Source organism: Dipodomys ordii, unplaced genomic scaffold (genome assembly GCF_000151885.1).
Source record: "Dipodomys ordii isolate 6190 unplaced genomic scaffold, Dord_2.0 Scaffold13, whole genome shotgun sequence".
NCBI lineage: Eukaryota > Metazoa > Chordata > Mammalia > Rodentia > Heteromyidae > Dipodomys > Dipodomys ordii.
In genome coordinates, this window is record NW_012267229.1 from 24,042,670 (window position 1) to 24,066,280 (window position 23,611).

At 43.8% G+C, this 23,611-nt stretch overlaps 1 protein-coding gene across 1 annotated transcript in view; it reads right to left on the reverse strand.

The window, feature by feature from the left end:
• Ncoa5 (nuclear receptor coactivator 5) overlaps positions 1–12,503 on the reverse strand; it is a 39,344-nt gene extending 26,841 nt beyond the window's left edge. Inside the window, exon 1 of the mRNA XM_013011047.1 lies at positions 12,387–12,503. The gene's annotated coding sequence lies outside the window, so the exon portion shown is untranslated. The remainder of the gene's footprint in view (positions 1–12,386) is intronic.
• Positions 12,504–23,611: the final 11,108 nt, after the last annotated feature.

The following is a 23,611-nucleotide window of genomic DNA, read 5'->3' on the forward strand; positions in this document are numbered from 1 at the left end:
AAAAACTATAAACTCTGACTAGGTATGTGTTGCAAGTGGTACAGTATCTGCCAATAAACCGGAGACCCTGCCAGGCACCAGTGGCTCACACTGGTAATCCTAGCTACTCAGGGAGCTGAGATCTGAGGATCTCGGTTCAAAGCTATCCCAGGGAAGAAAGGCCCTAAGACTTATTTCCAATTAAGCACCAGAAAAACTGGAAGTGGCATTCGCTTTGAGCTGAAGAGCTCAGGGACAGTGCCCAGGCTCAGAGTTCAAGTTCCACAACTGACAAAAACAAAACAAAAAACAAACCTGAGCTCCGGAGTTCAAGCCCCATACTACTATCAATGCCCCTCCTCTTAAAAGCTACTCAGGAGGCTGAACCCTAGAGGACTGAGGTTTAAAGCCTGCCCCAACAGAAAAGTCCTCAAGAATCCATCTCAAATTAACCAGCAAAAACGCCAGATTGGAGGAGTTAGCTATGAGCAAACAAGCCAAGTGTATGAGGCCTTGAGTTCAAGCTTTGGTGTATGCGAGTGTGTGCACATGCGAGCATAAAACTGTAAACTCATGATGGTTAAAGAGACAGATAACTGGAACTGGAAGGCATATCTGACAAAGAAGTCCTCAAATCACCTATTATCCCCCTAGATCACATCTTCATCTCTTAGAAGCACCCACCTTACCAACCCAAAACCACTCTCAAAGTTTAGGGCATATTCTCCCAGCTCAGAAAGCATAAATATAAAGGCCATAGGTATGAGTCACCATTTGAATCTTTACTCCCACTTCATTTGTGGGGAATAGGATTTTTTAAAACTTTTCCTTACTTTATATTATACTAAAATATATCCTTGCTAAAACTTCAAAAGTTTTTACTCTCAAAAACACAACTAAATTCCAACCTTTCTATAGTAACAGGCTTACAAACGCACTGCCATCTGCAGGCCATAGACATGGTATGCTTGCACTGTTGTTTTTTGTTTTGTTTTGTTTTTTTGTCGGCCGTGGGGCTTGAACTCTGGGCCTGGGCGTTGTCCCTCAGCTCTTCAACTCAAGGCGAGCGCTCTACCACTTGAGCTACAGCGCCACTTCCAAGGCTTAGCATTAGGTAGAACAAACCCAGGAAGGTTGGGAGAGAGAAGCAGCACCAACTCCCAGACACATGCCCTTCAGAGTTTCAGTTGATTTTTTTTTTTGGTCAGCCATGGGGCTTGAACTCAGGGCCTGGATTTTGAACTTTTTCACTCAAGGTTAGTACTCTACCACTTGGAAGACACAGTAGCACTTCTAGCTTACTAGTGGTTAATTGAAAAATAAGTCTAATGGACTTTCATGCCCTGCTGGCTTCAAAATGTGATCATCAGATCTCAGCCTGTAGAGTAGGTATGATTACAGATGTAAGCCACCGGTGCCCAGCTTTCAGCTGATTTTATATTGTGAATCCCTAGACCATAACTGAGTTACTACTCAGAGCCACACTATGAACAGAGGACTCTTCTCTCTCCTCCCCTGACCTATCTTGGCTTACTTTCCTCTTTCAGATGGCCAATCTGAGAGAGGAGGTAGGAAAAAACCCCCAACTTAGCTCAAAGACAGATTTAGAGAGAAAAATTCCAAAGCTAAATCCTTTTCCATGTCTTTTGAGATTCAAGTCCTGTTAATCTTATATCATCAGAAGACAGGAAGGGAGGACGGGTTCCTACAGCTTCCCAGTTTCTATGCAAAACCACAGGTTTATAACATTAACACATGAAAAGCACTTTTAAGAGGTCTCACAATAAGAATCTCACAATGTAGAAGTTTTAGCAAAAACTTGTTTTATTCTTTTTTTTTTTTTTGTCAGTGGTGGGGCTTGAACTCTGGGCCTGAGCACTGTCCCTCAGCTCTTCAGGTCAAGGCTAGCACTCTACCACTTGAGCTACAGGGCCACTTCAGTGGTGGCTTATTGGAGATAAGTTTCACGGACTTTCCTGCCCGGGCTGACTTTGAACCTCGATCCTCAGATCTCAGCCTCCTGAGTAGCTAGGATTACAGGTATGAGCCACTCACTCCAGGCTATTCTAACAGTTAAAGTAGGGAGAAATGAAAAGTGAGAAAACATTTCCTGCTCTCCACATAGAAAATGGAAGTAAAGACTCAAAATGGCAGCTCTTGTCTTCAGTCTTTATACTTTTTGAGCTGGGAGAATATACTGGTCATGTTGGCTAGCAATCTCTAGTCAATGGTTCTGAGTGGCTAACATGGGTGCTGGTATGTATGGTATGTATGATTTAGGCCTGTCCAAAACACAGGACATTAGGTAGACTTCATAGTTTCCTTTCTTGGATATGCCTCTCATTTCTGTCTCTTTACCCCTCTCAGGACAGTGTTTTTGACTCAAAGAAGGCAGATTCAGATTAGTACCTTTATATCTCCCTACTCTTGCAATTTAACATCTACAAGTATGTGATGGGAAAGAGCTAATTGCTCTGTTTTTTTCTCCCTTCATTTGTTTGCTGATTTTAATGTCTGAATCTGGCCCTTTAAATATTTATTAATTTTAATTTCCTTGTGCTCTAATCTATTCTGCTTTAAGGCTTAAGTCCCTAACTTAGAGGAGTTCATGTTTAATAAAAGAGAAGTACAGCTGGATGCTGGTCGTTCATGCCTATTCCTAGCTACTCAAGAGGCTGAAATCTGAGGATTGGGGTTCAAAGCCAGCCCAGGCAGCAAAGTCTGTGAGGCTCTTATCTCCAATAAACTAGTCAGAAAAAGCCAGAAGTAATGCTTTGTCTCAGGTGATAGAGTGCTAGCCTTGAACACAGAGGCTCAGGGACAGCGCCAGGTCCTGAGTTTGAAGCCCCAGGACCAGCAAGAGAGAGAGAGGTACATGTATATAATAACAATACAAAGTAGGATTATGGCAGAGATAATGTATAGCAAGGGAGAGGAACTGGGCAGAAGAAGACTGGGAAGAACACATATGTGTGACCTGAGGATGATGGTGGAGACAGGGAAGACCTAAAAGTAATACTTAAAACTTGATTTCAGGGCTGGGAAGGTGGCTCAGTGGTAAGAGTGCTTGCCTTGCATGCATGAGGCCCTGGTTTGTTTTTTTTTGGTATGGTTGTGGGGCCTGAACTCTGGGCCTGGGCGCTATCCCTCAGTTCTTCAGCTCAAGGCTAGCACTCTGCCACTTGAGCCACAGCGCCACTTCCTTTTTTTCTTTTTGCTTATGTGGTGCTGGGGAATCGAACCCAGGGCCTCAGGCATGTAAGGCAAGCGCTCTACCACTGAGCCACCTTCCCAGTCCAAGGCCCTAGGTTTGATTCCTCAGTACCACATAAGCAGAAAAAGCCAGAAGTGGCACTGTGGCTCAAATGGTAGAGTGCTAGCCTTGAGCTGAAGAGCTGAGGGACAGTGCTCAGGCCCAGAATTCAGGCCCCATGACTGGCAAAAAACAAAAACTTGATCTTAAGTAGTTTATCAGGAAAAGTTATCGTAGTATATTCAAAGGTGTGAAGGACATAATAAATCAGGAAACTTATGTTTAGTTGAGAACATGGGGATAGGAGGAAGAATAAGAGAAATGAATGACAAGTAAAGTGAATGTTAAGACTACATGCAGATTGAGAAACCCTTTCTCTATAGAAAAGGAAGAAATTGATGGAAGAGGGCCTATTAGAAGGCTATGGATTGAATTACCAAAGCATACTACTAGAGAAGACAAATTAATGAATTTTTACTGTATGTATATCTTCCTAAAAAGAGAGAGGGAGAATTTAACCTACTCAAGATATTTCCTCCCCCTATGGTATATCTCCTGTTGCCTCTGTACTTGATTTTGGTACCCTGCATCTTGTATATACATTTATCTAATTTGGAGAGGGGAAGGGGAATAACAAAATGCTGAAACAAGGACATAGGATGACCCACTGCAACAATGATACTCACAAGACACTATGTTGGAGATGAAATTTACAACTTGGGGAAGCAGGGAGGAGTGAAAGAGGTAGGGGAGGGAAGGGATAGTAGGAGAAAAACAAAGGAGGAGGTAACAATGCTCAACAAAAAATGTACTCATTGGGGGGGAGGGGAGAGGCTGGGAAGGGATGTGAAGGGTAAACCAAAGGAGGAGGCTGCAATGCTTGGTAAGAAATGTACGCATTATCCTGCCCATGTAATTGTAACCCCTCTGTACAGTATGTTTACAAATAAAATTAAATTAAATTTAAAAAATGTACTCATTACCTTACTCATGTAACCATAACCCCTCTGTACAGAATCTTTACAAAATAAAATTTAAAAAAACTTCCGATTATAATAATGTTATTCTGAGAACATTAGTTTGATAGTAAAGGAATAGGCAAAAGAAACAATTATAAGGTCATATTTTTATCTTTAATAAAGGAATATAAAACAGATTAATGGCTTGAGGAGCCAGTAATTAATAGCCATCCATCTGTTGATTCAATCTACTATTCAGGAAGAAAGAAAATAAAGAGCAAACTATTCTTCCTTATTCTTTTATTAAAGAACATGTAACAAAAAAAAAGTCCACCTTCCCCCCCCCTTTTTTTTTTACTTAGTTGGAGATTGGAAGCCAGGGCCTCAGCATGTTAAGTACTACTGACCTATATCTCCACCATTGTCACTTTTTAAATGTATAGTTCAGTAGTGACAAGTATATTCATATTGTGTGTAAGAGACTCACAACTTTCAACTATATTCATTAAACAAATTCTATTCCTCCTCATTCATTCATTCACTCATACATACATACATATATGTGCATATTCACACACACATATACAGGTCTATTTATGATGATGATGTATCCTCACCATCTGGAAAGATAGTTTAAAAAAGGTCAAGCTCCAAACCATATCTCAAACTTATAGAATCTAAATATTAAGCCTAGGAATATGTAGTTTAACAAATTTCTCAGGTGACACATAAAGGAATTAGTACTCTTTTACCTACTTACTCTTTAGCTTATACATTATAAGTAGGTTTACCATTTAGGGATCTCTCTAAACAAGTACTCATAAGGAATTAATCCATATTACAAAGAAAATGTCACAGCAATCACTAAAATTTGTCAACATGTAATCCCTTTAAACAGTATAAAAAGTATAAACACACTGCTAACTCCAAAGGAAATGGAATCATCAACTCAGGTTTCTAGATTACTGAAGTTAATACTACTAATAATTATAAGGTCATTGTCCTCTTTTCACAGGAGTGAGCGGTCTACCCCTTTAATTTCATCTGATCATTTAAAAAGCAATCTGTCTGGATACCAGTGGCTTACACCTGTAATCCCAGCTACTGGGGAGACTAATATCTGAGGATCGGGGTTTGAGCCAGACCTTGTAGGAAAGTCCGTGCAAATCTTATCTCCAATAAGCCATTCAGAAAAAGCTTGTGGTAGAACACTGTCTTAAGCAAAAGAAGCTCAGGGATAGCGCCCAGGCTCTGTGTCTAAGCCCCAGGACCCACGTGCATACACACACACAAATAATATGAAGTGTTAAACTGCTTCTCCCAATTACCTAGTTGCAAAAAGGAAGAAAAAAATACTCTGAGTTTCTCTCTCTCTCTGGGTTGGTCGTGGGGCTTGAACTCTGGACTTAATCGCCGTCCCTGAGCTCTTCAGCTCAAAGTGAGCACTCCACCGCTTGAGCCAAAGTACCACTTCCAGTTTTCTGGCAGTTAATTGGAAGTTAAGAGTCTCATGGACTTTCCTTCGCAGGCTGGCTTTGAACTGTGATCCTCAGACCTCACCCTCCTAAGTAGCCAGGATTATAGGCATGAGCTACCCAGCAGTTTCTCTCTTTTTGATAGCATGTTATCTATTTCTTTAGCTAATGAGAAACTGCTAACTAAAGTTCTAAATTCTGCAAAACAAAGCTGTATTATCTGGCTCATGCAGCTCCAAGTCTTGCTTCTGGAGTGTGACAGTGGCCTGTAATCCTTCTACTTGGGAGGGTCTTGGTTCAAGAGCAGCCAGGCAAAAAGTTTGTAAGCTACCAATGTAAGTTTGTAAGAACCAACGACTGGGTGGGGTGGAACCAGCCTGTTATCCTAGCTACCTGGGAGGCATAATGGCTGGGCACTGTGGCACACAACTGTTATCCTAGCAACACAGGGAGGAAGCACAAATAAGAAAATCCGATTTCAGGAGGGCCTGAGCAATACTATCATGAAAACTTGAGGTATAATTCATGTGGCAGAGAATCTGACCAGGTAGTGTGAGGTGAAGTAATATATGCAGGATGGAAAAAGTTCCCATGTCTTTGGAAACATTTATCCCATATCCCCATGTCCTCCCTCTGTGCTCCCCATCCAACTTCTTTCCCTCCTTCCTTTTTTTCCCTGTAATGCTGGAGACTGGACCTCCCTAGTACTACCACTGAGCTATATTCCCAAGCACAGGGACTGGTCAGATTTTGATAATTGCTGTCTTAAGGTTAGTTTCTCAAAGGCTACAAAAGATTCAATTATATATTTTTAAAGTTTTTTTTTAACTAAGATCCCGTTTTCCTCATCTATTTTTTCTTTTGGTATGAAATTTTTTGGTAAAAAGAGTTCTTATATTATCTCTCACCCTAGACAGATGTTATAAAATTGTTTTTTAGTATCTCCATATCTGATTGCATAATTAAGCATACTCAAATTACTTGTAATTCAAAATTCTCAGTATTTTGCTCACTAGCTACGGCACCAGTTTAATACTCAATAATTCAGCCATTCCAGAAACAAACTAGGGACTACTAAAATTAAAGATATAACATGTTAGTTGTCCAATCCAACTAAGCAGCACTAATATTTAAGTCTTTATATAGGTCAATAGTGTTTATATAACAAGAGTTCAGTATTATGGTTAGGGAAAGTTTTTGGTTTTTTTTTTTTGTCAGTCCTAGGGATCGAACTCTGAACCTGGGTGCTGTCCCTCAGCTCTTTAGCTCAAGGCTAGCGTTCTACCACTTGAGCCCCAGCACCACTTCCAGCTTTTTCTGTTTATGCGGTGCTGAGGAATTGAATCCAGGGCCTTATGCATGTGAGGCAAGCACTCTACCACTGAACCACATTCCCAGCCCCCAAGTTTTGGTTCTTAGAAGGGAAATTTATTATATTTTTAAATTTACTTTATTGTTATTATAGAGGTGATGTATAGAGGAATTAATTACTTGAGTCAGGTATGAGTACATTGCCTTTCATACAGTGTCTTTTGTTCCCTCACCTGACTTATTAGCGCTTTCCTTTTTTTTTTTCTAAGTGATAAGATAAAGAATGAAAATGAAAGCTGGGTGCTGGTGGCTCACACCTGTAATCCTAGCTACTCAGAAGGCTGAGATCTGGGGATCATGGTTCAAAGCCAGCCCGGGCAGGAAAGTCCTTGAGACTCTCATCTCCAATAAACCATCAGAAAACTGGAAGTGGCACTGTGACTCAAGTGGTAGAACACTAGCCTTGATCTGAAGAACTCAGGGGCAGCGCCCAGAACCAGAGTTCAAGCCCCACAACTGACCAAAAAAAAAAAAAAAAGAATGAAAATCATCATCCTATATTCATAGCTGGTGTTAACAAAACCACTATTTTAAAAGCAGCAGGTATGCTGGTGTATATGTGTGTGTATTTATTTTTTTGTGGTTGTGGGGATTAAACCAGGGCCTGGGTAGTGTCCCTGAGTTCTTTTTTTGTTTTGTTTTGCCAGTCCTGGGGCTTGTACTCAGGGTGTGGACACTGTCCTTTAGCTTCTTTTGCTCAACTAGCACTCTACCAACTTTCAACTACAGTTCCACTTCTGGTTTTCTAGTATTTAATTGGAGATAAGAGTCTCATGGACTTTCCTGCCTGGGCTGGCTCTGACCTGTGATCCTCTGATTTCAGCCTGCTGAGTAGCTAGGATTATAGGCGTGAGCTACCAGTGCCCCGATTATGCTGGTATTTTTAAAATGTCAGTATACTTCACATTTCCCTGCTGTTTCAGGCAGTATGTTTACCCTTATCTTTTCATTAATGCTGCTCATTAATGATAGTTAACATGGAGGGTAACTTTCTGTTGGGCACTATCTTTTTTTTTTGGGTCCGGTCGTGGGCCTGAACTCTCGGCCTGGGCGCAGTCCCTCAGCTCTTCAGCTCAAGGCTAGCGCTCTACCACTTGAACCACAGCATCACTTCTGGCTTTTTTTTTTTTGCTTATGTGGTGAAGAATCGAACCCATGGCCTCAGGCATGCAAGGCAAGCGCTCTACCACTGAGCCAACTTCCCAGCCCAGGACAAATATTTTGCAATAAGAAAGTTAACACTAAGCTTTAAAAGTACTTATTTCAAAGATACATGATAATCATTAATAAACCACAAGGTACAAAGAGTAAATAATAGTAGAAAACAGTCCACTTTGGGGAGCAGTATCACCTCAAGTCATTCATGGGAGAAAACGGAACAATGAGATTGTCTTCTCTTGGACATGCACATTGTACATAATCTTTAGTATATAGACATCTCTGAGAAGTTCTAGAGTAAGAACACCCACTGTGTCTCAACATTTCCCAACTTGACTAACCACACAATCTTTTATCTTCAATAATTTTGTCTTTAATATGTTCTACTAAATAGGTGATCTTGGACAAGGAAACCTCTCTGAGTTATTACTTAGACATTTACTATCTGATATAGTAAACTACAGTAGATTACTTACCCCACAAAATGATTGGCAGGAGCAAATGAGTTGGCATTTGTTGTGCTATCTGTATGTTCTATCATTACAACTAACAGCAACCAAGAGTTTAGGAATAGAGGTATTGTTCTCCATATAGAGACTCAAAAACAAACGAACAATGTAAATTGAGGGAACTAAAAGCTAAATATATTTTCTCTGAAGGCTTTCCTTTTTTTTAAAGGGTTTTTAAATTTTAAACCAACTAATTCCCTTCCAACCACACCTACTTTTAGATATTAAGTTATGAATAGGAGACACAAAAGGCTGTCTACATCTACTTACTCTTGTGATATATTAAAAAAAAAAAAAACTATAAACTCTGACTAGGTATGTGTTGCAAGTGGTACAGTATCTGCCAATAAACCGGAGACCCTGCCAGGCACCAGTGGCTCACACTGGTAATCCTAGCTACTCAGGGAGCTGAGATCTGAGGATCTCGGTTCAAAGCTATCCCAGGGAAGAAAGGCCCTAAGACTTATTTCCAATTAAGCACCAGAAAAACTGGAAGTGGCATTCGCTTTGAGCTGAAGAGCTCAGGGACAGTGCCCAGGCTCAGAGTTCAAGTTCCACAACTGACAAAAACAAAACAAAAAACAAACCTGAGCTCCGGAGTTCAAGCCCCATACTACTATCAATGCCCCTCCTCTTAAAAGCTACTCAGGAGGCTGAACCCTAGAGGACTGAGGTTTAAAGCCTGCCCCAACAGAAAAGTCCTCAAGAATCCATCTCAAATTAACCAGCAAAAACGCCAGATTGGAGGAGTTAGCTATGAGCAAACAAGCCAAGTGTATGAGGCCTTGAGTTCAAGCTTTGGTGTATGCGAGTGTGTGCACATGCGAGCATAAAACTGTAAACTCATGATGGTTAAAGAGACAGATAACTGGAACTGGAAGGCATATCTGACAAAGAAGTCCTCAAATCACCTATTATCCCCCTAGATCACATCTTCATCTCTTAGAAGCACCCACCTTACCAACCCAAAACCACTCTCAAAGTTTAGGGCATATTCTCCCAGCTCAGAAAGCATAAATATAAAGGCCATAGGTATGAGTCACCATTTGAATCTTTACTCCCACTTCATTTGTGGGGAATAGGATTTTTTAAAACTTTTCCTTACTTTATATTATACTAAAATATATCCTTGCTAAAACTTCAAAAGTTTTTACTCTCAAAAACACAACTAAATTCCAACCTTTCTATAGTAACAGGCTTACAAACGCACTGCCATCTGCAGGCCATAGACATGGTATGCTTGCACTGTTGTTTTTTGTTTTGTTTTGTTTTTTGGTCCGGTCATGGGGCCTGAACTCTGGGCCTAGGCGCTGTCCCTCAGCTCTTCAGCTCAAGGCTAGCACTCTATCACTTGAGCCACGGTGCCACTTCCGGCTTTTTTTTCTTTTTTTTGCTTATGTGGTGCTGAGGAATCGAACCCAGGGCCTCAGGTATGCAAGGTAAGCGCTCTTCCACTGAGCCACCTTCCCAGCCTGCACTGGTTATTAAAATGAAGTTTCGTATCAAATCTTTTGTCCTGGGACTTCTAAAGCCTTTTTAACGGATGTTTACTTTTAGCTTCGAGCACTGATAAAGCTCCATGTGTTGAAATTTAGAACTGGACTAGAGTAAAATCAAATTCTCCTCTATACAAGACTGCTGTTAAAAATTTGGGGAAAAATACCTTATTCTTAAATAAGTTCTGTTCTATTAAGAATATGATTTCTGGTTGAACTCAGGACTTGACACTAGCTAGGCAGGTGCTCTACCACTTTAGCCACACCCCTAATCCTTTTTACTTTATTTTTCAAATAGGTTATTGAATATTTTGTACCAACAGGCCTGGGCCAAATTCTACTTGCGAGCTCACACAGCTGGGAGGACAGGAGCCAGCCACTATGCACACTTTTTTGTGGTTGGTGTTGAGATGGAGGTCTAATATTTTACCCAAACTAGTCTTGAACCTTGCTTGATCTTCTGGTTTCCACCTGAGGTTATAGGCATGTGCATCCTGTTGGAATACAATATGAAACAAGAAACAGACTTTGGTGTATATGTATGTATGTGGGGGGGGGGAAGGTTGATGGTCTGGGTTGATCTTTCTGAATTACCTTTACAAATTTAATCTGCTCTCACACAAAAAGAGCTTAAGAACACATAATTAATTTACAAATAATCAATGCCTCCTTTAAATGTGTTCAGAAGTACTGAATAGCTAGTGTCTAGAAAGACTTTACCGAGCCTTACATTTCTCTAGCACACATGAAAAGGAAAATTGCCGTTTGTTTTACATTGATTGTGTCAGACATTTAAAAAAATCTAGATGAGCTGAAGGAAAAGCAAAGAAACCAGAATGAAGGAAAAAATGGACCCTAACAAATAGCCAAGTGGTCTCCACAATTTCCACAATGTAAAGCTTGGTCTTATCTGGGAAGAGGTAACACATGTTACTTTTCACATCCAGACTGACACAGAGAATATTAAATCTAGAGTTGTCAAAACCCAATAAAGCTCCATCAAGGTTGGCAGAAATATCAACTATCAGTTGAACTACGGTTCGTACAATGCTGTAAGAAAACCCAGGAGTCACATCAGGTGGATAGTTTCTGCAGTTCCCTGGGACTACCACGTCCAAGTCAGTAAGAAAGAAAGTTGATAGTATTAATTTGCCATGCCTGAAGACCCCGGGGAATTTCATGGGACATGGGATCTGCTATGCCGCAGGGGGTGGGAATTCTGTGTACAGAATGAAAGCCAAAAGGACGACAATTAGCCCTGTACTCCTAGGGCAGCGTTTCTCAAAGTGTGGGATGCAGAATAACTTCAAGAGGAACAAGGACGCAATGTTGATTTTAATAGATAGGTATTTATTTTCTTTTACGAGCATTAGAAAAATCACTGGCTTCCCGTTACGAGGCTTCTGATTGAAGTTTTCCGCTTTGAGCAAACGCGTTTAAGCAATAGAGTCCGTTTAAAAGGGGGAAAAAAAAGGTAACGTTTAGTAAATCGTACAGATGTACATCGTCGAGGTGCGACGCGAGAGGCTGACCCTGGGGAGACACCGTTACTGGGGAGCCGAAGGTGCCCGCGTCAGGACCCTGGAAAGCCAACGGGTTGTGACCCAGGTCCGCGTCCCGTTCTCTGGGTCCGAGACTATCAAGTGGGCGGGGTGTCGCACGACCAGACGAAGCCTGGAGGATGCGGTCAGGGAGGCCCCGAGGCAGCGACGTCGGGGGACAGCTCCCCAAGGACGCCGCACCGTGCCGCCACGCCCCCCCCTCCCCGAGACCGGCCGCCCCAAGCGCGGGTTCGAATCCCGCCTGCGCCACCGCCGCGCCGAGGCCCTGCAGGCGCGCGTCGGCAGGGACCCGAGGAGGGGCGCGGCCCGGCCCTACACAGGAGACCCAGCGGTTCCACCGACAGTTCACGCACACGCGGACGGCACGCCACCGGCCGCCGACCTCCGACCTCCGCCCACCGCGGGCTGCCGGCGCAGGCCCGAGTGTGGGCCTGGGCCCGGGCCTGGGCCGGACGGGAGCCGGCGGCGACCGCGCCCCGCTCCGGGCATGCGCAGACCCGCGCGCACCCGGGAGAAGAGAGGCCGCGGCCGCGCGTCCACCGGCCCTCCCGCCTCAGCTTCCCCTCAACCGCCGGCCCCTCAACCCTACGCCTCGGCGGACGGCCACCGCTTCCCGGCACTCACCGCTACCAGCGCGGCGGGCTCCTGGACGCTCCGTCGCCTCAGGCCCGCCGCTGTCGCCTGAGCCTCAGCCCGCTGTAGGACAAAAGCTCTACCAACCGACCGGCGCGGGCACGAGGCAATGGCGGCCGGGGCGGAGAGTGGCGGTGGGGGCAGAGGGCGCGCACGCAGCGGCAGGCGCTGCGGTGTCGCAAGAGCGCGCGCGTTTACGGCAAGACGGAGTTGAGGCGTCGGTCTCCTTGACGACGAGGGCGGGGGAGGGAGTCTGAGGCGGCGGTTGAGAACGCCGGGCGTTGCCTAGTAACGGCGTCCCAGGTTGACGGTGGGTTGCAGGCCCGCCCTCCGCTCTGAGGACTGGAGCTGAGCCTTCTGTTTCCAGGGAGCATTCCTCCTCCTAAAATGTGGAAACAGAGCACTTAAAATCCCCAAATACCTGGGCTTAGTCGCATCAAACTAAAAACAAACCCCCAAGCTCCTGAACAAGTGTGTATTGGAGAACAGGATTTATAGTCCCGCAACCGCGGGATCGCTAGGAACAAAGAACAGAGAAGCCTGGGGCGGGGGGGGGGGCGGGGGGAGCTGTATTTAAATTTACATTTAAATAGGTCGTAGTGTCAATTCGTTTCACGGATGTGAGGCAAAAGGCTTCTGGAGATTGTCACAGGTTCTTCTTGAGTTATTTATTTATCGTGGAACAGTGATTCAATGTCAGAAACGAATTCCCCAGCTTGTAACTGCCGACCGTGAAGCCTGTAAAACGCTGCTCCGCGCCCCCCTCCCCGGGCCAGTTCATCTAGAGAGTCTATTTGTCACAGGGAATGAAATTTGCTCACACAATTCTAAATACACTCTATTAATCACAGTCAGCCCTGTATGAATCCGGCCTGGAAACTCCCGAGACCCCAGAGGGGCTAGTTTTTCTGCTGGTGAATAGTGCATGCTAAGTAAAAGCTGTGGCTGTGGAATTGAAAGGCTTCCAGCTCAGTTTCTCTGACACCTGGCATCATCATAGGTTCACTCATTTACTCACTGAATGTTTTATTGTTTATCTGTAATGGCCTTGTAACTTTACTGTTATATACCTGGTTGATAGGCATTGTTCTCTGCTCTCTTAGAGAGTGGTCTAGTGGACAGAATTTAGGCAAAAAAAAACACCCCAAAACAGCTTTATGTGATGAGCCTGCCTCTAATCTCAGCTACAGGGGAGGCAGAGGTAGGAGGATTGCTGTCCAAGCCCTTGAAAGGGTGCAATGGAGACTCTATCTGAAAACTGCTAAAGGGTAAAAAGACTGGGAGTGTGTCACTCAAGTGATACAGAGCTTCCCTAGCAAGCATAAGACTCTGAGTTCAAACTCTAGTACTGCAAAAAATATATATTCTCGAGTGTCTAATTTCAAATTATGACTAAGTGCTGTCATGGAAAGAAATAGGAACCCTCAGAGGGTATGACTTGGAACCTTAGTTTCCTCACAGGTAAAATGGTTATTGAAATTCCTGTTTTATAATAGACTCCGTGAAACTTCAGACAAAGACAAATCATAGATGCTTTAAAAATGTTCATTTTCATTCTTTCTAAAGTAGGCCCTAAAATATGAAAATTTAAGAAAAGCACATGAGAAGAGGTTATCAGGATAATCAAACCCAATTCAAAACATGGTTGGTTTCTTGCACTTGACTTGGGTAATGACTTTAAGCCAAAACATGTATTCATTGATCCACTTGATAAGCGTTTAAAGAGCGCTTACTCTATGCTTGGTTGTGCAGCTAATTCTTGTCCTCAGGGAGCTCACAATCCATTAGAGAATACAAGTCATAATAACACAATATGTCATGAGTCTTTGATGATAGAGGAGCTAGTTAAGTCTATAAGGAGAGAGTCTTACACAGAAACAAGCGTTCAGACATGGTGCTTTTCCATTTAGATGTTTGCCTTACAAAATAGGTAACGTTTATTGTATGTCCATCTTACACTAAATCCTTCACAAATCTCATTTGATTCTCAAAATAATCCTATGTATTGGATGCCACTTTTACAGATGTGGAAGCTGAGATCATTTAATTTGCTCATGGTTCGATGGAGAGTATGCTGCATGCCCAGAATGAAACCTCTGCAGCTTTGTGCTCAAACATGTGCTTTTAACAATTAGCAATGATGTCTTCTGAGATAAGAAATTCTCATCCAAGCCAAAGGACACCCGATTCTTGCATAGCTTCTAACCTTTCACTGGGAGGGGGTGAAAGGTTTGCCATAAAGTGAAACTCTGCTATAGTAGATGCTACCTGATTTCTGTCAGATGGCTCTTTGATTACAGTTTCCTTGGATTATGCCTGATAATGGGATTTCTATTTCTGATAATGGTAGTTCTATTTCTAGTTTTTGAGGAATCGGTACTTTTTTCTATAATAGATGTTCTAATTTATATTCTTATCAACAGTGTATTAAAGCTCCCCTTTCTCGGCATCCTCACCAGTATTTGTTTGTATCTTTTTTGATAATGGTTATTCCAACTAGGTTGAGATATTTCCTTGTGGTTTTGATTTTCAGCCAGAATTTTTTTTTCTAAAGCTACTTTTGACTAGCCACCCCCAGCTCCAACATTATGTGCATAGATGCATTTTTCTAGGTAGATTGATTGATATATCTTATACCTAATTCTCAAAGGGCTCATAAGAACTGATAAGAATCAAGGCATTACACATTGGTTAATGCTGACTCTGATGGGAGTCCTGGACCATGGGACTGGCAGAGAGAGACAAGGAGAGAATGTGGAGTAGAGACAGAGGGTTGTAGCTTGAGTAGGCAACCCTCGGTACTTCCCCCCTTGATGGGAAGGTTACCTAGTGGGTCAAGCAAACAACAGATCTCCATTGCTCTAAATTCTTTGACTCAAGTTTCTGGGGGAGAATTTACCATTTTCTAACATTTTGGTATATTCGAACCTAAGGTGTTGATCTGAATGGTCTTGGTTCATTTCTTCTCTCCACCACATCCTAGCTGGGCAAACTTGGGCTGTTCTTTAACCTTTCCACCCCTCCTTTTCTTCAGCTACAAAGAGGGGATAAAAATAATGCAAGCAGAGGTCGGTCAGAAGTATGTTAAAAGGAAGGAGTGTGCATATATCACAACACAAAGCTCCCAGAATCAGGCCTGGGTCCCCAAGTGTGCTCATTAGCTCTTTATCATATACCATCCTTTTCTACAAGAGAGTCAAATCTAGGGATCTCTATTGTTGCCATAACATCACCTACTTTTTAAAGTAATCCACATGGTTTTGATAATTATGACATTTGCTATTTCACATTTAATCATTCTGTTTCTACAATCATGTGGGATTTACTCAGGAAAATATTGTTTAAAAATTATTTTCTGTGTGCTAGTATTGGAGCTTGAATGCAGGGCTTTGCACTCTTGGTTGGCTTTTTCACATAGCTAGTGCTCCACCACTTGAGGCACACTTTCACTTCCAGTATTTTTTGCTGGTTAATTGGATATAATAATCACTTGGATTTATCTGCTTGAGCTGGCTTTGAATATGATCCTCGGACCTCAGCCTCCTGAGTAGCTAGGATTATAAGTGTCTATTATTATAGAATAAAGAAATTATCTTGTGTTTATGCTAGTCAGATGACCAGATCAAGTTGATTAATGCCCCTTTCCTTTGAAATTCTCCAAAGATCTATTTTGTAATTTTTTTGGGGGGTGGGGGTCCAGTCGTGGGCCTGAACAATGAGCCTGGGCGTGTCCCTCAGCTCTTCAGCTCAAAGCTAGCACTGTACCACTTGAGCCTCAATGCCACTTCCAGCTTTTTTCTTTTTGCTTATGTGGTGCTGAGGAATCCAACCCAGGGCCTCATGCATGCAAGGCAAGCGCTCTACCACTGAGCCATCTTCCCAACCCTCTATTTTGTAATTTGTCTCTGTGTTGTGGTAGATGAATAGAATTTCAGCAAGTAATCACACAGAGACAGAATGATAGTATCAAAGTGCAACACAGGTCAGCAAGTTGGTGCTTGCTGGAGATTTTCAGGAGATTCTGATTCTGTGAATCCTAGGCAGAACTGGAGAAAACGTATTTTGCTGTTGCTGCTTGTTTTGTTTGAGATGGGATCTTGCTATGTAGCCCAGACTAGCTTCCAACTGACCATCTTTCTGCCTCTGCCTTCTGAGTGCTAGAAATATGAGCTACCATGAGAATCTTATTTTTTTTCCAAAAGAGCTCTCAAAGGTTTGCAAACCACTGGACTGGGTAATTAAAATTGCAGAGATAACATAGCAAGAAGCTATTTCCCAGGTGTCACTAACTTTCAGAGCTCTTCACAGGCACTAAAGCTGAAGATGTTAAGTCTCCCTTGTACAGTTCATGCCTGGGGAACTGGCCAGGTAGGAAGAGCCTGAATCTGAAGGATGAGTGTTTCAGATTCAACCTCAGGTGGCTGTGTCTCTACTCACACAGCTCCAGGGTCTTTCTGTGATCTATCTACATCCCTAGTTTGGGCTTCGTAGCAGTCATTCTCCTTACTAGGAACCCCAGCATGCTGAGAGAAGAGACATTACCTAAAAGAACCAGTCCAAATCATGGTGTTGGTGATGATTTAGGTTGATCTTGTTGTAAGGTGAATTATCCAAGAAGCCACATTTTGGTCGATGGAATTTTGGAGTCTTTATTACACAATTAGCAGGCTTCATGCAGCCAGTTGTTACAAAGGCCTGCAGCCCCCAAATACACATCATACGGTTAGGAAACAGGCCAGAGAGGAAAGAAAGAACAAAAATAATACCAACAAACCAATTCAGCCCCAATGGAGAGCTGAGTTGGGACACCATGATGACGGGAGATGAGCCAGGAGACAGTATGGCTATGGGACCCAATAGAGTTGGCTTCCTTTGTGATGCTGTCATATTTCATGCATTTACAGGTCTGTTTTTTTCCTGAGAAAGGTCCATAGAATTCTCCAGACAACCAGAAGAATCCACCTCACATAAAACATTTAACCTGCCGGGTGCTGGTGGCTCATGCCTGTAATTCTAGCTACTCAGGAGGCTGAGATCTGAGGATTGAGGTTCAAAGCCAGCCCAGACAGGAAAAGCCTGAGACTCTTACCTTCAATTAACCACCAGAAAACTGGAAGTGGCACTGTGGCTCAAGTGGTAGAGCACTAGCCCCTAGCTGAAGAGCTCAGGGACAGCGCCCAGGCCCAGAGTTCAAGCCCCATGACTACCACCAACCACCACAACAATCACAACCAACATTTAACCTGTTCTAAAGCAATAGTCGATGGTTAGGGCAAGAGGCCCTCTCAGCCCATATGAAGGGGTGAATACATTTTTTTGAGTCAGGCAAATGGATGAGAACTGTATTTATATCCTTAATTCTCCCGGTATCCTAAAGCACAGGTACTATTTGCCCACTTTATATATAAGAACACTGAGGTTCCCAAGGCCACAGAAATGTGCATTTGTAGCAACTTTCATTTTTATTGTGGGTAGGGACTGCTACTAAGGCTTGAATTCTGCTATTAAGGCTTGAATTAAGGCTGGCATACAACTCCACTTCCAGCTTTTTGCTGGTTAATTGGAAATAAGAGTCTCATAGATTTTCTTTCCTGGGCTGGCTTTGAAGCATGAGCCTCAGATTTCAGCCTTCAGTAACTAGTGGCCTAAGGCTCTAGCACCTGGCCAGAATCCTTGTTCTTAATGAGTTCAGTGGCTTGCTTCCTTTAGAAAGGCACTACCCTGCAAGGTAAGTGCCTTCCCTCCATCCCACAGATGAAGAAGCTGAGATTCAGTTTCCCTATTGTTAAGTGACATAGGATCCAAACTCTACCCATGTATTCCACTGCATCGTACAGAGTTAATACAAGGTACCATAGAAATATATTCTGGGAGAGCCAATGGTTGATCATATATATGATTCAGGCAACTGTTTCTGGGTTACCCATTGGGATGAGATGGCTCAGAAAAAGAATGACTACACTTACTGCATTTGCTGTGAAGTTAGAAAAGGATGCAGGGTATACATGCTAGCATTTGGGAAGCTCCATTAGCCCCCATTGTCTAGACTAGAGAGTCAAAAGTAGGAAGCAGAAGATAAAAGAATTCATAAGTAGGAAGTTGTAGTGGGGGGGGGGCTCATACTGAAACAGAACCATTATTTTAAAACCATTACTGATGAACTTGGTAAGGATCAAAGTAGTCTTGTGACCTGTAAATCTAATGAACCGAAAATGAGGTAATGGTATGTTTTATAACTATGGAGGCTCTGAGAAGCTTGGAATTATCTCAGTGTGAATACTATAAGGGAAGAAGGGAACAATGGAAGCCATCTGGAGAAAGATCTTTATTCAGCTGTATTTATAGCAGGTACTCGTCTTGTCTTTCAGCTCAGGGATTACAAAGGAACTTGTTTCACCTTGCTGGGTGTGTGAAAATACAACGGTTGTCATCATCCCTGCTGCTTCCTTCTGTGGAACCTAGCCACATACAAAGGAAGAGGAGGCAGGGAACTGGCAGGAAGGGGGTGAATAGCTCAGGCTGAGTGAGAGATAGGAGGCGAGAGAGAATAGGGGAAGAAGAAAAGATTCTTTTTGCCATTGCCCAACTCCCTATCTCTAGCCCTGAGCTGTGCAATAGCTTCATGTGGCTCTTTGTACTTATTAAAAGTAAGGATAAACACAATTCCACACCTTCAGTTGCTCTAGCCACATTCCACTGTTCACCAGGCACATGTAAGCTAATGGCTGCCATATTGGATGGTATACATATGGAATGTTTCCATTATCCCAGCATTTGACAGCACAGAAAAACATAGAATCCATTAATATGTCTGAGAGTGCTCAAAGTACAGGCTGACAGGAAGCCCCTGGCCTGTGGCAGACAGAGCAAGAGAGTCTTCCTGAAATAGGACAGTAGAGTCCCAGGTGCTTATGTAAGCATAAGTGGACTACCTGTATTCTCTAGAAACCAGTTTTCCTAGTATCAGTGATTATCATTTTTTTCACTAGACATCATGATGAGAAAATGACATAATTTAGTCCTTCCAATATCCATGTAAGCTCTTAGACAGGTTTCACAGAGGAACAACCAGAGGTTAGGAGCATGTTCAAGGGCACACAGCTGGTGGCACAAGGTTTTAGATCCAAGTCTCTGATGCTAGAGGTCACATTCTTACCTACCAGGTCACCTCTGACGCTAGTTCCCCATCTGCAAATCAATCAAGGGGTTTTAGCTGCAGTCTCCCCGAAAGAGAAACAGAGACAAAGACTTGAGTACAAGTAATTTGTGGGGGGGGGCTGGGAAGTTGGCTCAGTGGTAGAGCGCTTGCCTTGCATGCCTCAGCACCACCTAAGCAAAAAGAAAAAAGCCGGAAGTGGCGCTGTGGCTCAAGTGGTAGAGCGCTAGCCTTGAGCTGAAGAGCTGAGGGACAGCGCCCAGGCCCAGAGTTCAGGCCCTACGACCGGATCCAAAAAAAAAAAAAATCAACAAGTAATTTGTGGGGAGGTAACCCCAGGAAGACACAAAAGGGAGCATGGGGAAGTGAAACAAAGGAAGTCCTCACAGGGAGGCTAGGGAGCAAGTCACACTGGGAGTAACTGCAGCTTCATCGCGACTGGGGAGAGGGTACGGAACACACCTCCTAGCCACCACACCCAGGGACAGGGGAACTGGGGCATTTATCCACCAACTCCTTCTTTGTCACTGGGAGAAAGAAGGCTGCTTCCAGGGATGGTACTCTGGCACTCCTGGCCTGCCTCTACCAAGGTCTAAACATGCTCTTGAAACAATAAAAGATCACAGGGGCTCAAAAATAGGGAACTAAATGTTGAATACAGACAGCCTGAGGGTAAGGGGCTAACAGGGTGCTATACAAGGAATAGGACAAAGTGCTTTTCTGTTTTAACAAAGTAGGAAAAGCATGCTTCTGCACTGGCTACAGCTGAATGAAGAGATGCCAAACTCTGCTCTTGATCATAATTCCCAGTGTTTTCTCCATGTTTCACTGAAAGAACATACTTCTCGTGGGTCTTTTTTTGCGGTTGGACATATTTATATGTTTTTAATTTTAATTTTTGGTGGTACTAGGGTCTGAACTCAGGGCCTCATGCTTAATTGGGCAGATGCATTATGGCTGAGCCATGCCTCCAGCTGTGTTTTGTTTGATCTTTCCTTTGAGACAGGGTCTTATTATGAAGCCTAGGTTGGTATGAAACTTACTAATGTAGTAAAAGCTGACCTTGAACTCTCAATCCTCCTGCCTCAGCCTCCTAACTGCTGGGATTACAGGCATTCTTGGCTAAGAGTAGTAACCTATCAGACTTTTTTGGCTTTTGAGGCTCTTTCCCCCTATAATTGGGTCTCCTTTAGGTGTGGGACTTGGTATGTGCCTAGGTTTAAGCAGGAAGAAGGGAAAGAAGAAAAATGCCATCTTTGGTAGAAAAGGACACTCAGTGGAAGCAATCTGGAGGAACTCTGCAGGGCAAGTGGGCTGTTTTAACTTCTCAGCAAAGCCCTGACTAAGGAAGCCAAAAAGATACAGATGGCAGCCAGCTTGTGGGAGATAAACCAAATGCAGGAACTCTGAAGTCTTTGAACCTTGGAAGAATGCTGCTCAAGTTCTGAGTCAGTGAGAGACTGTGTTCACTATCTGTTGCATGTCATTACCCAAAACTTAGCAGATTGAAACAGGACACATCCATGATCTCAGCATTTAGGAAGGACAGGAATCCCGAAGCAGCTTGTCTGGGTAGTGCTTGTTGAGGAATCTCACATGAGGTTGTAATCAAGGTTCTGGCGGGGTCTGAAGTCACATGAGGCTCGCCTAGGAAGAGTGGGTACACTTCCAAGGTCTCCTAAGTGGCTGATGGCTGGCAGCTTCAGTTCCTGTCACATGGACTTCTTCATTAGCATCCTATGTATATGAAAGCTGTAGGAAGCTGGGTAAACAAGACTCTGGTTTTTAATACCTGAACTCAGAGTGACCCATCATAATTCCTGCAGGCTTCTGTGGTTTTACAGACCAACCCTGGTACAAGGGACTAAGGAGGTAGGGATCATGGGAGTGTGTGTGTGTGTGTGTGTGTGTGTGTGTGTGTGTGTGTGTGTGTGTGTGTGTGTGAAAACTGTCTTGGAGGCCAGTCAGCACAGAGATGGTTGTCAGAACTTTTTTCTGGCTGTCTTGTCTATGTCTTACCTCCTGAAGCCCTGGCCTGAGTTTCGCTCTTTAGCCTCCATGAACTGCCCAATGCCCTTCCAATAATATTCTCGTCCATTTAAGTTCACGAGCTTTGTTTTGTTTTTTTTTCAGCGAGGGCAGCGGCAGCTTTTTTCTAGGAGGTAGTCAGGGGAAGACCTCCCGGAGCACATGTCATTTGCCCCATACCTGACTGGGGCAGCGGAGAGTGAATGAAGAGTTGCAAAGGGGCACACAAAGCTTGGCGGTATAAGCTGGCGGTGGTTGAATGCTGGAGGTAGCAGAGGAGTGGACAGTGGAGGGAGAGGTCAGTAGAAGGCCAGTCATGGAGGACTCTCAAGTGCAGTAAAGAGTTGGATTCTCTCTCTTGCAACTCAAGCCATCTCAGAATCATGTGTGGGAAACAGAATCAGCCAAGTCAATGTATAGTATGTGTGTGTGTGTGTGTGTGTGTGTGCACGCTCACACATGTGTGAATATGCCAGTATTGGGGCTTGTACTTAAGGCCTACATGCCATCCTTTAGTTTTTGCTCAATGGTGGCCTTCTACCACTTGAGCCAAAGCTCCACTTCTTGCTCTTAACTGGTCAATTGGAAATAGTCTCATGGACTTTCTTGCCCAGGCTTTAAATCACAATCCTTAGATCTCAGCCTGCTAAGTAGCTAGGATTGCAGGCCTGAGCTACTGACACCTGGCTTAGTAAGCAGTTTTAGCCAGACTAAACTTTGTCAAACTTACCCATGTGTTTGGTTGACTCGGGTTTTCCAAATTTCTGGTTGGGTTCTTTCTTAAGTTTCTTTAGTTCCTTTTGATAAATCCCAACCTACCTCTGCTGAGCTAAAGGGAAATATTTTTTGTTCACAGTTAGGCCTGGGAATCCCAGCTAGAGATCCTGGTCATCTGGGAGAAAAGGACAGCAGCCCAGGACAGTGGGGGGAGGCACACAGGCAGGTCCTGGCAGGCCCCTTCAGTATCACTGTTGTATAGTTCTGCACTCACTCTGAAAACATGCCTGGGCTCTGGGCAGGCACCAGGACAACACTATTCCTTCCATAAATTAAGTGAGATGCGAGGAGTGGCCAGTCCAAAAGTTATAGAGCAAATGCTGCCTGTTACTTAGGAACTGGCAATAAGGACCACAGCTAAAGCCAAGAGGCCCTGGTATCTTGTTTTCCATCTCACCAGATCCTCTCCCTCCAGAGTTTTCTAAAGGAGGCAGAATAGGCCCTACATCAGCTAGCCAAGACCTGATTTCAACCTGGGGATGGGGAGGTCTTTGATTTATTAAGAAGTATGGGGGGAGGCCATTCCCTTTCCTCCCAATTGAAGAGGTGTGGAGTGGGCCCTGAGGGAATCCTCACAGAGATTGAGAGTGACTGCAAGAAAGGGATCTGGAACGTGGGTTCCCACATAGTCTACTCAGCAGTGTACTGTGCCTATCTGAGCAGGGGAGGAGAAGGGAGGAGGGAAGAGGGGGATGTCGTGGAGCAGCGAGGATGCCTGTGCAATGTGGGTCAAGTGGACACTACAGTCATTAGTCAGGCTGCAACACATTTCTGATGTTCTGCCTATGCAGACTGACCCACCAGTGGCAGGGCCCAGGGGATGGGCTGGCAAGGCAGGAGGAATCAGGCCTGAGCTGATGGCCTTTGCGGTAGGACAGTCCCATAAAAATCATTCATGCAGCCCCATGAGAAGCCACAAGTGAATACTTGCCACTCCATTCAAGAAAGGGCATGGGAGGGGGAGGGGGAGACAGAAAGGGAGAGAGAGCATTCTTGAGGGAGAGGGTTATTTGCCTTTTCCTTCTCCCTGCCCCCACGTTCACAAAAGAGGATGTACATAGTACAGTGAGTCTTTAACCATCAACCAGGCCCCTCTCCCTCTCCCCTGCTTTTGACTCCTAGAACACAGACCCTGCGTGAAGTCAATCCTTAGATGAATAGGGGAGAAGAGAAAATGAGATTTAAATTGAGTTTGAGAATAAAGTTTGGAAGGATGGAGGTTTAACAACAGAAAGTGATCCAAAAGTAATGCAAT